Raw genomic sequence first — 14526 nt, forward strand, 5'->3', positions numbered from 1 at the left:
AATTTTCTGCATGCAGATTTTTCTAGGGTGCTGATTTTTGCATGCTGATTTCAATGTGATAAGATGATGATTCTAATTGCATTGTTAATGAGATTACAAAGTTTAGAATCATGATTAGCATGATCAGCAACCTATGTCATGAGATAATCAGTTAGTTTTCAGATCTGAAAATTATAATTGCTGCATATGGTGATGATCATAGGATTCAAATCCTTTTGGTATCAAATGTAATGACCTGCGATGTGATCTGTAATGTCATGTAATTTTTCAGATGCTTGCATGCATCTTATTTGATGTTTTGAGAGGCCTGCGTGCCTCCTAAAAGAAGATGTAATTTATTATTATTTTTATTTTATATCTGGTTGTATCTCTGTGATGTGATGTACGTCAACGATCAAGTTGAAAACAAGGCATGAGATGAACAGGGTTCTAAGCGGTTGATGGCGATTGGATCAAGAGTTGGTCAAGGATCGAATCAAGAAGGCTTGGAACCAATTCAAGAGTTGAAGACCAATTGATCGATTGACGTGCATGTGCTTGTAATACGACCTAATTAGAATCCATGATCATCACCCATTTAAAGTTTAGCTTTAATTATTGCTGCGATTATAACTGCCTGCAATGTGCCGTTTGCATGTGATGTGAATGAGAGTCGGGTAGATAGGTTTACATGTAATGTAGCAAACCCAATTGAGACCTAAATTAAAATCTCCTCAATCAAGTCGAGAGTGAACCAACATGAGCGAGTCATATTAGATTAATTGATCTAATTGGTGTTTAGAAAAGCATGAAAGGTGGTTACTTAATTAGGACCTTACTCTCTGAGTAAGGGGAGCCTCCCACCTGCTTACCTGGCCAATTGTTTCATTGCCTCTTATGAAGAGCTCAAGTTGCAAACACTAAGACCTGATTAACCAATATTAAGTCAATAGGTCTTCCACTGTAGTAGAGCTGCTAAGGCCTTTCTGATATTGATTTGTCTCGGCTGGATACAGTGGTCAAGTTGCATCGGGGGGCTGGACCTCTCTATAGACATGAGATGTTGTAGGGTAAAAGTGGGGTTGGGCACCAATAACTGTTAGGTGAGGACCCAATGACGACTTTATTCCTACAGTTATACGGTGGGACTGACTTAACTAAGAAATGGGACCAATAACTGTTAGGTGAGGTTTTCATGGCTTAGAGACCAAGTTACACTGCAACATGCTTGAGAAGCATTGTACAAAAGTTGTATATTCATCAATCTATGTGTTACCAATAACTGTTAGGTAAGGTGGCATGTAAATCGGTGGGACCGCAGTACCCACTAGAAACCCTAGTCGTGTGGGATTTCTGTTTTCCTACCAGGGGAGTGTGAGGAATTCGACAAAATAGTGGGAGTTACATTTGTTCTAAAAGACCTTAGAACAGATTAGGATCAAGTACAAAAGTCTAACTAGAATCTTTACTCTTTGAGGATTATAAAGTCAGCTTCTAAACTTTTAACTCATATCCTATAGAACAACCGTTTGACCAAACCCAATTATAAAGATTGGCTCAGCAAATTTCAAAAATAATTTTGAATTATGAAATTAGGGTATGTGCTAGACCATGGAATCCCCATGTTACCAATCTGTCCGATCACTGATCAGCGTAAGTGGACGAACAACGACAATAAGGTTAGGTGCTGCACAATGGCATCCATGTCCAATGAATTACAATGCCGGCATGAGAACATGTTGATGAGAGCACAAAAGTACGATCTACATACTACTTAAATTAATATTATTGCTAACAAATAATGACAAAAGTGCTGCATTAATTTCATATTTTTTTGGCACAGATCAGAGTTTAAATGCGCATTGGGTCTAAAAAGATGCATCACCGCAGGTGACTAGCCAGCTGTATGGATCAATCCCAGTTACACACTAGAAGAAGGCTGAGTTGAGCCGTCCAATTCACTGCAACTGATTTCTAATAACCTGTGCATCTCATTTCGATGGAGCCCGCATCCATCCCATCCTTCCGCAATGGAACAAGCAAGGAATCCCAAGTCCCGTGATCATCCCGTGATCACCTCCCACGCATCTGCCGCCTCCTCCACTGATTCCTCACATCCCAAATCCCGTGAATGGTCCCAGCGTCCGTGAAACTCCCCAGCATCCCGTCCACCGCATCATCCCGTATCAGCCACCCCGTCTTCACTACATTCCAGCCGAGATCAGCGCCTCCCAGCAGCCCGTGACCAGCTCCCGTGCACAATCCCAGCGTCCGCCTCCTTCCCGAGCCCAACGCTCGTTCATCCACCTCTTCCAAGCATCCCGCCTACAGCCGTCCGTGAGCAGCGTCCCAAGATCCCAGCGTCCGAAGATCCCGCCGCAGCTCTCATCCATTTCAACCTCCCAGACCTCATCTCCCTCGCACAATCATCGGCGTCCGTTCTTGGCGCCGGATCCGCCCGCAATCTCCTCCACAGTGTCCGCCCGAGCCCAAGACCCCAGCATCCCGTGAAACCTATCAGCGCCTGATCCGCCCGCAACCTCCTCTCGACGCGCGATCAGGGGAATCCTAGCCTGACCATGGGCTCTAGGGCGATCTATATGAAGAGATCCTTCTCGGCTGGGGATAGGGGCTCTCATTTCGAGGAAGAAGAAGGCTCCGATTTGAAGAAGAAAGGAGTGGAGCCGGGCGGCTGCAGTGGAAAAAAAAAAAAAGTGTAGAGAGAAACAGGGGATGCCCTGTTTCTGTTATTAAGAAAAAGAAAAAAAAAGAGTGAGAAAGAGATAGGAAGATGATGAGCTAAAGTCCTTGGTGATGGGTGAAGGGAGATCATTTGGTGTATCAAGTTCATGATGTAAATTCTAATCCTTTGCTTTAAATGATTTATCTTTTGATTATGTCATGATTCTTATATGTTGAAAATTCTTTTATGATTTATGCTTATTGATACGTGTCTTCCCCGATTATTTGATTCATCGTTGACATTATAAGGCACGTTGAATACTTAGAAAGAGAATTCATGTTATCAAGAACATACTCCATAATTAAATTTTATCTGCTTATAATTCTCAAAGAAAACAAAAGAATCATAGAATTTATCGCATGAATTTGATATTATCAAAGGAGATTCTGGATCCCTACACCATCTTAATCTATCCAAACTTCGATTCTCTATTTACTGATTTATTTTCTATTTGCAAAACATCATCTTAATCCACAAGTTTATTGAATTAATTAATCTAAAATTACGCTGATAATCCATATTTCGTTCCCTGAGGAATCGACCTCGGACTCCCGAGTTATATTACTTGTGCGATTCTCCTGCACTTGGGAGAACAATTTTATTTTTGCATCAAGTTTTTGGCGCCGTTGCCGGGGGACGGCTGAGTTATTAGTATAATTTTAGATTTAATTTTTACCTTAGTAGTTAGTATTTTTCTTTTGAAAAAAAAAAAATTGCATCTTTACTACTATTTTTAATTCCCTGCACAGTTGGCATCAAACTCTGATATCATAGAAATTAGCCGTCTGATTTGACTCAAATATGGTCAGCTAGTGCAAGACACATTGTTAGATAATCTGAACGGTCTGATTGACATTCTGACATTTTTAAGATCATCAGATTAATACGAAACCTTGCTGCTTTCTACTTTAAATTTTCTGCATTTATTTTTTTTAGAATCAGAATTATATTGTTATTATATCTCATTAACCCTTGTTGCTAATTAAAAATTGAAGAAAAGAAACCTTAAGAACAGATCAAGGGTGATTATTCAAAAATAAAAAAAGAGGAAAAACCTAAAATTTCAAATTTCAAATTTCAAATTTCAGAATTCAAATTTCAAACTATAACTCATAAAATTTTTAAAAAAAAGAAAGAAATAATTTGCTTGATCACCTATTCAATGAAATTTAATGTCATGCCATAAAACATTAAAAAAAAATCTCTTGATTGTTGCATATAGTATAAGGCATCAGCATAAAATATTCTATTTAAAAAGATAAGGTCGGGATTTCATCACTCGTCCTTAGCCCAAAAATCACCCCAGTGCATAAATGTCCTAAGCTTAACTAAAATCAACTAGACGTTGGCCCCTAAGGACATTCGAGCTCAATAGGACGAAGACCACCGAAAGTTGCACCAATTTCGCTCTGTGGCTTAGTTGATGTCTAGGCAAGCTTTGTCCCTATAAGGGAGACAGTTCATCTGTTCGAGGCAAGTGGATTTTAAGTGGGACCTTTGCGAACGCATCGTGACCCCTCCACTTACCTGGGAGCTTACCTGGTCAACTCGGTTCATTAGACCGGATTGGAGGCTTAGGTGTCCTCTTCAAACCAGTTAGGAGCTGTCTAGAAATTTAAGAAAAAAACATTAGAAATTGAGGTGTAATGTTTTGTTGCATGTTTGATTGTGAATAGATTTTTGTTTTAGGGTGTCATTTTAGGGTATCTTTAGTTGGTACTTATATTTATTTTTATTTAAAAAAAAAGAGAGATGGAATTATTTTGCATGCTAAAGTGGAATAGGGACGACACTGGTCGATTAAGTCGTACAACTTTAGATCATCCCTTAGGACATACCCCTGAAATTCCTTCTCAATATCTCACACCTTGTGAGATAGCTGATTTAAATGAAGATGCGGGAAGCCACCACGATCGAGAACGTGAACCCCATGTTATGACCCTAAGACAATACCTACAACCGGCTAGGACTAGTCAGCCTTCATGCATAATTTTTCCTAATAATGTAGGACATTTTGACATCAAACCCGGGGTAATCCAATTGCTGCCCAAGTTCCACGGGTTAGAGTCCGAGAGTCCGTATCTTCATTTAAAGGATTTTGAAGAATTGAGCATTACATTTAGAGTGCCAAACGTCACCGAGGATGTCCTCAAGTTGACATTGTTTTCTTTCTCTCTAAAGGATAAGGCCAAAACATGGCTAAACTCTTTGCGACCTAGATCAATAAGAAATTGGCAAGATATGCAGAGAGAACTTTTAAAGAAGTTCTTCCCCACACAAAGGACTAACTTTTTGAAAAGACATATCAGCAATTTCCAACAAAAAGATAATGAAACATTTTATGAATGTTGGGAAAGATTTAAAGACCTTCTTCTCTTATGCCCTCATCACGGATTCGAAACTTAGAGAACCATTAGCTTCTTTTATGAAGGTTTATCTCCACAGTTGAAACAATTTGTAGAGACCATGTGCAATGGTAGATTTTTAGAAAAACAACCTGATGAGGCATGGGAGTATTTGGATTCCCTTGCTGAGACTGCCCAACTTTGGGATAACGGGGATAGAAACAACAAGTCTTTGCCTAAGCCTACTAGCTCTGTACATGGAGGCCTTTACAACCTCAGAACTGAGGATGATCTTCACGCTAAAATGGCAGCCCTCACTAGGAAGTTAGAAGAAATTAAGCTTAGGAAGGTTGAGCCTGTCAAGACTATAGAGCTTAGAAACGAGTGTTGTGGTATCTGCGATATGTTGGGTCATACTACTACTGATTGTCCCACCATACCGGCATTCAAAGAAGTCTTGCACGATCAAGCAAATGCTATGAACTCCTACCAAAAGCCTTATAACGATCCATACTCGAATGCCTATAACCCTGGTTGGAAGAATCATCCAAACTTTAGGTGGAGAAACGATCATCCTCAACAGTCACACCATTCAGCTCCTCCACCTGCACATCCTCCTTATGCACCATCACCTTCTCAAAAGCCAAATATCGAGGATACATTGCAATCCATACAAACTTTTCTACAAGGTCAAGCTAATATCAATGCTCAAAATACTCGAAATTTTGAAGACATAAGGAACCAATTGTCAATGTTGACTACCGTCCTAAGTACCCAAGAGAAGGGTAAGCTTCCAGCTCAACCCCAACCTAACCAACAAGTGCACGGTAGTAATAATACAGCTCCTTCTAGTTCGCATACAGAGCATGCAAAGAGCATCATGACTTTGCGTAATGGAAAAGTCATTGATCAGACCGTCCCATTGAGACCGTAGGTCACTTCTAATTCCGATGTTCCCAAAGTCGATGAAAGGAACAAAGAAGAAGTTGAGGTTCCAACTTCTACCGAGAAAGTTGAATGTCCTTTTCCTCCACCTTTTCCACAATGGTTAAAGCCGTTGCAAAAGCTCGAACCTAATTCTGAAATTCTTGAGCTTTTTAAACAAGTAAAGATCAACATACCTCTTCTTGATGCAATCAAACAAGTACCCTCATATGCTAAATTTTTGAAGGACTTGTGTACTGTTAAGCGCCGATTAAATGTTAAGAAGAAGGCATTTTTAACTGAAAATATGAGTGCTATTTTGCAGCATAACATTCTCCCTAAATATAAAGATCCAGGTTGCCCAACCATCTCATGCATCATAGGCGACTTTAGGATAGAGCGAGCATTGTTAGATTTAGGGGCGAGTGTGAATTTGTTGCCATATTCTGTATATGAGCAACTTGGTTTAGGTGAGTTGAAGCCAACCTCCGTCACTTTGCAATTAGCTGACAGGTCAGTTAAAATTCCAAGGGGAATTATCGAGGATGTATTAGTCCAAGTAGACAAGTTCTACTTTCCTGTCGATTTTATTGTATTGGACACACATCCGGCTTCGAACTCACAGTCTCAGATTTCGGTCATTTTAGGACGTCCATTCCTTACAACTTCTAATGCATTGATTAATTGTAGGAATGGCGTCATGAAGCTTTCTTTCGGTAATATGACCTTAGAACTGAACATTTTTAATGTGTGCAAACAACCCAATGATTTCGAAGAGAGTAAGGAGGTTGATTGGGTTGAAACCATCGCAGAAGATTATTTGTTAGCTAAAGCAATTAACGACCCATTCAATGATAGCTTAATTGATTGGTGTCCTAATGGAACCAATGGTAATAATTTGTCAGTCACACCTATTGTGGATAATCTAGATATCAAGATGGTCAATGGGTGGAGACCAAAAGAAGGAGAATTTGAGAGATTGTCGCCTCGAGAGGTGAAAATAGAACCATCCCATGAGCAAGCACCCAAGCTCGAATTGAAACCCTTACCAAAGAAACTTAAGTATGCTTTTCTTGGACTCGAAGATACTTTTCCTGTAATCATCTCGTCTGGATTTGATCATACCCAAGAAAAGAAATTAATTGATGTTTTAAAGAATCATAAAGGAGCCTTAGGGTGGTCTATTGCCGATTTGAAGGAAATTAGCCCCTTAATTTGCACGCACCGGATATATTTGGAGGACAATGCCAAAACCACAAGGCAAATGCAACGAAGGTTAAATCCTACAATGAGAGATGTGGTTAAGGCAGAAGTCCTCAAGTTGCTTGATGTGGGTATTATTTACCTAATTTCCGACAGCAAGTGGGTAAGCCCTACTCAAGTCGTTCCTAAGAAATCGGGTTTGACGGTAGTAGAAAATGAACAAGGTGAACTAGTTCCAACTCATGTCCCGACGAGTTGGCGCATGTGTGTTGATTACCGAAAGCTGAATTTGGTCACACGAAAGGATCACTTTCCTCTACCCTTCCTAGACCAAGTATTGGAGAGGGTTGCAGGGCATGATTTCTATTATTTTCTCGATGGCTATTCGGGATATTATCAAATTGAAATTTCACCGGAAGATCAAGAGAAGACTACCTTCACTTGTCCTTTTGGCACATTTGCTTTCCGACGAATGCCATTCGGGTTGTGTAATGCACCTGCAACATTCCAAAGATGCATGCTCAGCATCTTTGAAGACATGAACGAGAAATTTTTGGAAGTGTTCATGGATGACTTCTCCGTTTTTGGCGACACATTTGATGATTGCCTGTCACATTTACAAGCTGTCTTAGCTCGATGTATGGAAAAGAATTTGATACTGAATTGGGAGAAATGCCACTTCATGGTGCCAAAGGGAATTGTCTTAGGACATATTGTTTCATCGAAGGGCATGGAAGTAGATAGAGCTAAGACTGATTTAATTGCTATGCTACCTGCACCCAAGACGGTTAGAGATGTTAGATCATTTTTGGGTCACGCCGGATTTTATAGGAGATTCATCAAGGACTTTAGTGTCATATCTCGACCATTATGTAATCTCCTATCCCTTGATACACCGTTCAATTGGACTGAAACTTGCCAAGATGCATTCGAGAAGTTAAAGTCTATGCTTAGCACTGCACCCATCGTTCGACCACCCGATTGGTCATTACCTTTTGAGATTATGTGCGACGCTAGCGACTATGCAATAGGAGCTGTCTTAGGACAACGCAAGGATAATAAGCCATATGTCATTTACTATGCAAGCAAAACCTTAAACGATGCTCAAATGAATTACACTACCACCGAGAAGGAATTGCTTGCAGTAGTATTTGCCTTAGATAAATTTCGCTCTTATATCCTTGGTGCTCCTATTGTTATCTTCACGGACCATGCGGCACTAAAATATTTGTTGGATAAGAAAGAGGCCAAACCACGCTTAATACGATGGATACTTCTACTCCAAGAATTTGACATCACTATCAAAGATAAAAAAGGAGTAGAGATGTGGTTGCTGACCATTTATCACGATTAGTTTTTCATGATTCAGTGCCACAATTTTTCATCAAGGACTCATTCCCTGAAGAGCAGTTGTTTGCACTTTCTAGTATACCATGGTATGCAGATATTGTAAATTTTCTTGTTACAAGCCGGATGCCGGAACATTGGGGGTCGACAGATAGAAAAATTTTCTTGCGCGAAGTAAAGAATTATTACTATGACGAACCCTATTTATTTAAATATTGCAATGATCAAATCTTTAGACGATGCATACCGGATCATGATATACAAAGCGTACTTTCTTTCTGCCACACTGATGCTTGCGGTGGACACTTTGCCTCTAAGAAAACTGTTGCAAAGGTCTTGCAATGTGGTTTCTATTGGCCTACTATGTTCAAAGATGCCCACGAGTTCTGCAGGACATGTGATCCATGTCAACGTATTGGAAGTCTAACTCGTAGGCAAATGATGCCTCTTCAACCCATTACTATTATCGAAATTTTCGATTGTTGGGGCATCAATTTTATGGGCCCATTTCCACCATCTTTTGGATATGAGTACATTTTAGTCGGTGTCGAATATGTGTCCAAATGGGTAGAAGCTGTTGCTTGTAAGACCAATGATCACAAACCCGTCCTGAAGTTTTTAAAAGAAAATATTTTTTCACGATTTGGGATGCCTAAGGTCATAATTAGTGATGGTGGAAAACACTTTTGTAATAAGCCTTTTGAGACATTATTAAAAAAGTATGGTGTCACCCACAAAGTTGCTACCCCATATCACCCGCAAACTAGTGGCCAAGTAGAATTAGCCAATAGGGAGATCAAGCGTATTTTAGAGAAAACGGTGAACCCATCACGAAAAGATTGGTCCTTGAAACTATCAGATGCATTATGGGCCTATCGTACTGCATACAAAACCATTCTTGGCATGTCTCCCTACCGGCTAGTCTATGGAAAAGCGTGTCATCTGTCTGTAGAAATAGAATATAAATCGTATTGGGCAATTAGAAAATTGAATTTTGATTTACAAGATGCCAGTCTAGCTAGAAAATTGCAATTAAACGAGCTTAATGAGATTCGCAGAGATGCTTATGACAATGCTAAAATTTGCAAAGAACGAATGAAAATCTTACATGATAAATCAATTTTAAAAAAATCTTTTGAATCTTTGCAAAAAGTTCTTTTATATGATTTCTGCTTACATCTGTTTTCTGGTAAGTTGCGATCGAGATGGATAGGTCCTTACATTATAAAAACTGTTTTTCCACATGGGGCGGTTGAGATTGAGAATCCACGGGATGGTAGAATTTTTAAGGTAAATGGACACAGGTTAAAACCTTTTCTTAAGAATTTTGCAGATGAAGAGGACTCCTTTTTCTTGGGAGAGCCTTCTTATGACTGAACATGAAGGCAAAGGTATGTGTATATTAGTTAGGATTATTTTTCTAGTTTTGTAGGTTTTATTTTCTGGATATCAACAGCTCAAGGTATTCCTCTTCTCTCCAATATTATTTTCTCTACTGTCTTTCATTATAGTTTTCTTGTATCTATTACATTGAGGACAATGCAACGTTTAAGTTGGGGGGAGGGAAGTATTTTGCAAAAAAAAAAAAAAATGTTTTTGCATTCTTTTCTAAGAAAATGCACATGTATTTTCATATTGAGTTTGTGCAACTATTAAGGCAAGGAATACATGCGTACTATGACTAATTAGAGACCTATTATTAGATCCCCGCACATGTATTTAATGATTATAGGAAGGCCTCAGGAATTCACATTTGTTTAATGCATTTTTATTAAGCCATATCTGTAAAAGAAGTACGAGTATCCTTGTCCGTACTATAAGGTTCTTGATTTGGTTTTCACATAAAGATAGAGGTTGAATACCCCGGCTAGATCATCTAAGTGCCTTATGTTCCGATCTTGGTTGACCTATAGTCACGTTGCAGTCACATTATATGGTTCAGTTTACCTTCTCTATTTTGAAAAAATAAAATAAAATAAATAAATAAATGAGGAGATGACAAGTCTAACCTCGTGGCGTAGTTTGGTTCGAGTAATTAAGTCCGAGGGGTGTTTTCACCTAATGCCTTGAGCCAACTGGATCAAGAGTCATTGGCCGAAAACTCGCTACATGGACCTTGCTAGAGCCTAAGGGGGTTGGACTATTGTAATCACCATATGTCTTTAAAAAAAAAAAAAGGAAGAATAGGGTTGGTCGGGCTGAACCCAGTGACATGTGGTAATGGCTGGTTTGACTCCATTGTATTGGACCTTTGTGTACTTTGGATATTTAGTTGGGATTGATAGCTCTTTCTTTACATACGAACCATTCTTGACGAATGTAGACAACATGTGATATTCTGAAAATTTGATAGATCAGGTTCTAATAAACTGTAGTAAACACTTGCGAACTTGAGTAGTGCACCTAAAATTCAAGCGGTACCATGTTGTGGTGGAGGTATTAGTGCTCTATGAAAGTCATTCTGTTTATGCACACTACACTTTATTATTCCCCTTGCTTTGATAGTTGCCAAGCTTAAGAAAAATATATATCACATGTGTATTAGCTTAGGATTTATTTCATGTCATATCATTCATGATGTTTGTGGGTAACATCCCTGAAAACTCTCACGAGACAACACTCGTCCACTAGGGTAACCTAGGGGTTTAACGGCTTGTTGCACGTGCCAAGTGCAATCGTGATGCACTACGAAAGTGGGTACATATCTTAGTTTTTATGTCTTTAGCTTTAATAAAAAGTCAAAGGATTGACCAACACTTTTTGTACTCTCATGTTATTGTTTACTCTGAATTGCAAGGGACTAGCAATAAGCTAGTTGGGGGGTGTGATGAGAGCACAAAAGTGCGATCTACATACTACTTAAATTAATATTATTGCTAACAAATAATGACAAAAGTGCTGCATTAATTTTATATTTTTATTTGGCACAGATCAGAGTTTAAATGCGCATTGGGTCTAAAAAGATGCATCACCGCAGGTGACTAGCCAGCTGTATGGATCAATCCCAGTTACACACTAGAAGAAGGCTGAGTTCAGCCGTCCAATTCACTGCAACCGATTTCTAATAACCTGTGCATCTCATTTCGATGGAGCCCGCATCCATCCCATCCTTCCGCAATGGAACAAGCAAGGAATCCCAAGTCCCGTGATCATCCTGTGATCACCTCCCACGCGTCTGCCGCCTCCTCCACTGATTCCTCACATCCCAAATCCCGTGAATGGTCCCAGCATCCCGTCCACCGCATCATCCCGTATCAGCCACCCCGTCTTCACTACATTCCAGCCGAGATCAGCGCCTCCCAGCAGCCCGTGACCAGCTCCCGTGCACAATCCCGGCGTCGCCTCCTTCCCGAGCCCAACGCTCGTTCATCCACCTCTTCCAAGCATCCCGCCTACAGCCGTCCGTGAGCAGCGTCCCAGGATCCCAGCGTCCGAAGATCCCGCCGCAGCTCTCATCCATTTCAACCTCCTAGACCTCATCTCCCTCGCACGATCATCGGCGTCCATTCTTGGCGCCGGATCCGCCCGCAATCTCCTCCACAGCGTCCGCCCGAGCCCAAGACCCCAGCATCCCGTGAAACCTATCAGCGCCTGATCCGCCCGCAACCTCCTCTCCACGCGCGATCAGGGGAATCCTAGCCTGACCATGGGCTCTGGGGCGATCTATATGAAGAGATCCTTCTCGGCTGGGGATAGGGGCTCTCATTTCGGGAAAGAAGAAGGCTCCGATTTGAAGAAGAAAGGAGTGGAGCCGGGCGGCTGCAGTGGAAAGAAAAAAAAAAAAGTGTAGAGAGAAACAGGGGATGCCCTGTTTCTGTTATTAAGAAAAAGAAAAAAAAGAGTGAGAAAGAGATAGGAAGATGATGAGCTAAAATCCTTGGTGATGGGTGAAGGGAGATCATTTGGTGTATCAAGTTCATGATGTAAATTCTAATCCTTTGCTTTAAATGATTTATCTTTTGATTATGTCATGATTCTTATATGTTGAAAATTCTTTTATGATTTATGCTTATTGATACGTGTCTTCCCCGATTATTTGATTCATCGTTGACATTATAAGGCACGTTGAATACTTAGAAAGAGAATTCATGTTATCAAGAACATACTCCATAATTAAATTTTATCTGCTTATAATTCTCAAAGAAAACAAAAGAATCATAGAATTTATCGCATGAATTTGATATTATCAAAGGAGATTCTGGATCCCTACACCATCTTAATCTATCCAAACTTCGATTCTCTATTTACTGATTTATTTTCTATTTGCAAAACATCATCTTAATCCACAAGTTTATTGAATTAATTAATCTTAAATTACGCTGATAATCCATATTTCGTTTTCTGAGGAATCGACCTCGGACTCCCGAGTTATATTACTTGTGCGATTCTCCTGCACTTGGGAGAACAATTTTATTTTTGCATCACATGAGACTGCCAGGGACATATTAAATCACCTGCAAGAGTTATATGGTGATCAGAGTCGCGCAGCATGTTTTGAAGTGTCCAAGAGGCTCTTTAAGACAAAGATGCGTGAGGGGCAGTCTGTCCACGATCATGGTTTGACCATGATAAAGGACTTGAAGAAGCTTGAGAAGCTCGGCATGACCATGCACAAGGAATTGCAAACGGATTTGATCCCACAATCCCTTCTAGCTTCATATGAACAATTTATAGTAAATTACCATATGAACAAGATTGTATGCACCAAAATAGAATTATTAAATAAATTGGTAACTAACTTAGGGACCTTGAAGAAGTTCAAGGGGCATCGTTTTCGCTGTCAAGTTGGTTTCTACTTTCAAGAGAGAGTCTATTTGGAAGAAGAAGAAGCCTGCGAAGAAGCAGAAGATTAAGAAAACACCAAGTAAGGAAGTTCCAAGAAAAATACCAATTGCAAGAAAAAGTGTTTCCATTGCATCATGGACGGCCATTGGAAGAGGAACTGTCCTACATACATGGGAAGCATAAAGAACATGAAGGGTGACAGACCTTCAGAAGGTATGTCAGATATGCTCAGGATACTTAGGGATGTTGTCGGCGCCCCGCACCGGAACCCACTCACACCAGCGCCGCCACCGACGTCGGACAAGCAAGAGAGATACAAACGGATAAGCACTCTCTCGCTCCCTCGACTCCGGACTCAAGGATCACCTCTTCGCTCCGCCTACGAAGGGCAAAAGATTACCCCGTGGTATCAGTAGGATAAAACACTTGAGCACCGCAACGGATTATCAAAGATCAAAGGAAGAAGAAGGAAGAAAATAGCAAAGCAAACACAAAAAAATGTAACGAGGTTCGGCTACAAATAGCCTACGTCCTCCACCGCTCCAAATCTCAATAAGGATGAACTGATTACAGAGATAGCACACACCCGAACGATCACAAGCGATCGATCTACAAGAGATTCACACAGAATTCCCTTTGCACAAGAAGTAGGATCCCAATCCTCTTCTTCTCTAGAACCCTAGCCTCACAAACAAGAGTCTCTCTCAAATATACGGCCAATAACCCTACCCTAGGGCTCTCATGAGTCCTATATATAGTCTCAAGACCTTCAGATGATCATAGCCGTCGAAACGCCACCAAAAACACCAAAAGAAAATCGTCCGTACGATTTTTCGCGAGCCCGAGTCGACTCGGCTGAAGTCCGAGTCGACTCTGGCACGTCTGAACAACTTCCAGTTTAACTGGCACGATCTCGAGTCGACTCCACTGTATCTCGAGTCGACTCGACGATGCTCCGAGTCGACTCGACTGTAGTTCGAGTCGACTCTGACAGTCCAGACAGAAACATGGTTTTTGCGGCTTTCTCCTCTCGGGTCGACTCGACAGACCTCGAGTCGACTCGACTGTTCCCGAGTCGACTCGACTGAAGCTCGAGTCGACTCCGACAGTCCGCCAGACAGAAAACTATGCAGAATTGATTTTCCTTCAATTCTCTTCATCACCAAAGGTCTCCACATACCCCAACAAGGGATTGTTACC

The 14526-nt window shown here is 40.6% G+C and overlaps 1 non-coding gene across 1 annotated transcript; it reads right to left on the minus strand.

Moving 5' to 3' along the window:
- Positions 1-5009: 5009 nt before the first annotated feature.
- On the minus strand, positions 5010-5118 carry LOC149767957 (small nucleolar RNA R71). Its single transcript, XR_016400114.1, has one exon. It is a non-coding gene; the product is annotated as a small nucleolar RNA R71 (small nucleolar RNA).
- Positions 5119-14526: the final 9408 nt, after the last annotated feature.

Source organism: Phoenix dactylifera, chromosome 3, assembly GCF_051530095.1.
Source record: "Phoenix dactylifera cultivar Ajwa chromosome 3, Ajwa_hap1_PhDact_Kaust_v1.1, whole genome shotgun sequence".
In the NCBI taxonomy this organism is placed as follows: Eukaryota; Viridiplantae; Streptophyta; class Magnoliopsida; order Arecales; family Arecaceae; genus Phoenix; species Phoenix dactylifera.